The sequence below is a fragment of the Saccostrea echinata genome, unplaced genomic scaffold (genome assembly GCF_033153115.1).
Source record: "Saccostrea echinata isolate AGI-Se365-2 ecotype Australia unplaced genomic scaffold, CSIRO_AGI_Sech_v1 ptg000029l, whole genome shotgun sequence".
In the NCBI taxonomy this organism is placed as follows: Eukaryota; Metazoa; Mollusca; class Bivalvia; order Ostreida; family Ostreidae; genus Saccostrea; species Saccostrea echinata.
In genome coordinates, this window is record NW_026889778.1 from 5,252,613 (window position 1) to 5,255,621 (window position 3,009).

The 3,009-nt window shown below is 35.9% G+C and overlaps 1 pseudogene; it reads left to right on the forward strand.

Moving 5' to 3' along the window:
* Nucleotides 1-882: 882 nt before the first annotated feature.
* On the forward strand, nucleotides 883-1,379 carry LOC133194472 (uncharacterized; annotated as a pseudogene).
* The last annotated feature ends 1,630 nt before the right edge of the window (nucleotides 1,380-3,009 follow it).

Here is a 3,009-nt window from a genome sequence, read left to right on the forward strand (position 1 = left end):
TAGTGTGTTGCAACGCATTTTTGCTGTTTTTATATTAGTTAACGCGATTGACTTTCATTATGAGCTGGTTCCGGTTGGGGTACAGTATACACTTATTTCATGACTACAAGGGGAACAGTCAAACTGTTGTCCAGAGGTAATGGGGAAGACTTGGGAAACTGTTGCCCGAGGCCGAAGGCCGGGGGCAACAGTTTCCCAGGTCTTCCCCATTATCGAGGGACAATAGTTTGACTGTTTCCCGAGTTGTCATGAAAAAAGTGTCTTCTTATCTAACCTACTATATAATTTCTTATTTGTATGTTTTTAACGTCCCTCTCGAGAATTTTTCACTCATATGGAGACGCTATAATTTCTTAAAGTAATGATATAAACAGATCGACAAAAGTATTTATTTTTTTCTTAGCATTTTCATGCACTAAAAAATTCATGTATACAAGTATTGTTTAGTAAACAGCATAATCATGGCTTGAAGGTTTGAATACAACACGCTGATTCGGACGTTTATGGCAAAGATCTACAGTGAGTGAAAGGAACCTACACATTCCCAAAATTTCCATCAGAAAAGGTGTTCTTGGCCTTTTCTTTCAAATGATATTGAATTGGATATATATTTACATGGATATCAGGATTACTCATCAAATAATAGTTTCAAATTTATTGCCATGAAAATGCTTCAATTTATACATAATTCAATATTATTGCTGTAAAGTACGGGAAATTGATTATGACGTCATAATGGATCAGTTCAGCCATGCAACAGTTTATTCTGTGACTGGGTAAACAGTTTTGACTGTTTCATGATGTGCAAAAACATTAAAATGAATCAGGAAACAGTTCAAATGCCTAATTATAATTTATATAGTAGGTTAGGTTTTGTAAACAATGACCGCAATGAACGTTTGTGTTATCGGACATTCTTATATCAGAAGACTTAACGAATATTGTGTTCAAACAGGGACGGAAAATTTGGGTTTGGATCCAAAAGAATTTAATGTCACTTACAGATGAAAAGGAGGACTGAAATTGAGTAAATGCGATTCCCGCTCCGAATTTCTGTGTTTTGACACTATCCAGGATGTTGTCTTTTTACAAATCGGCGAGACTGATATTTCCACCAGGGACATTACTTCGGTTGCACAATATCTTCGTGACGGAGTCGGTGTGAAATTATTCATTATAATTCGCCGTATGCAGTTCGTATCATGCAGAGACTTCAATTGCACGGTTGTTGAAACCAATTTACATGTGAAACAGATGAGCGAACCCCTATGTAGTATATCAATTATTGCGGACATAGAGAGTTCTGGAATGATCTGCAATATCTAGGTCCAGATGGTGCCCATCTGCTCTGGAGACAAGCTATGTCACTGATACTGTAGGATTATCAATGGAAATCTTTGCTATCAAATAAATCATGTTTTTGTATTTTGTGAAAGGTCAGCTTTTTGGGAATAAAGTCTCGCTTATAGTGCTCACATGTATGTTACATAAGTGGTTATAATATCCAATATTTTTTATCCCTACAGTGAATCAAATTGAAATCTTGAAATTTTCAATACTTGGTATGTCAAATAAAAATTTTTCTTATTTAGGATTAAATGAATACTTAAAAGCAGAATAACCTTGTCACCATATTTGAATGCTATTTTTAGGTCACCTGAGTCACTCAGGTTACCTATTGCTATCTGTCATCGTTCGTCGTACATCAAATGGTAGTAAACTTTTGAACATTTTCAGCTTCTTCTCTGGAACCACTGAACCAATTTCAACCAATTTTGGCATATTGCGACTATGGTGAAGGGGAACAAAAATTATGAAATGCACGGCCCCTGCCCCCCTGGGGCCTAAGGGGCGGGGCTAAAACCATCAAAATTAATGCAATCTTTAAAAATCTTCTTCTTTACTCCTGGACATCAAGCAGTCAAACTGTTGGCATGATTGTAATAAGCATTGAGCCCTCTACCAAAATTGTGAAATTCATGGCCCCAGGGTCAGGGGTTCTGGCGCTAGTGCAGGGCTCTAATGATTATATAATGAAAATGCATTAATTTTTTAAAAATCTTCTCCCCTGCTCCTAGGTATTTAGCTGATGAACTAAGTACATAGTTATGATGAGGAAGAGTGTCTCTTTCAAAATTGTGAATTTCATGGCCCCAGGGTAAGAGGTTCTGGTGTTAGGGCGGGTCTCTTATGATTATATAGTGAAAACGCATTAATTCTTTGATAATCTTTTCCTCTGCTCCTGGTTGTTAAGCACATAGATAAATTAAGTACATAGTTATGATGAGCAAGAGTGCCTCTTCCAAAATGAAAAAAAAGGGGGGGGGGTGTTTATTATATACTGAAAAATAATTTAATGCTTTGAAAATCTTCCCTGCTCCTGGGTATTAAGCTGATGAACCAAGTTATGATGAACAAGAATTAGGCCTTTTCCAGGATTGTGAATTTCATGGCCCCTGGGTCAGGGATTCCACGTGGGGGGGGGGGGGTGTTTATTTTATACTGAAAATAAATTAATGTTTTGAAAATCTTCTCCTCTGCCCTTGGTATTAATCAAACAAACTAAATACATAGTAATCATGAGAAAGGACGCCTCTTCCAAAATTTTGAATTTCATGTTCATGGCCCTTGGGTCAGTGGTTCTTCCGCTTGGGTGGGGTTCTATTGATTAATTAGCAAAATGCATTAATGCTTTGAAAAACTTCTCCTCTGCCCCTGAGTACTAAGCAAACAAAATAAATGCAATAATATCAATGTAAATGTATTAAATATAATTATAAGTAAATGTGCCTTTTCTTTGCTTCTGGGTATCTAGAAGGCAGAGTATACAATTGTGATGAGAAGCAAATGAGAGTTGCTCCCCTTTGCTAATATTGTTAATCAAGAAATCCTTGTATATAATTCAATTAACAGGTTATTTGATTGAATGAGAATATAAGAAAGAATGTTTTATATATATAGAAACAAAATAAAAAATGAATGTTTGCAATTCATTTAAATGAGCAAAGT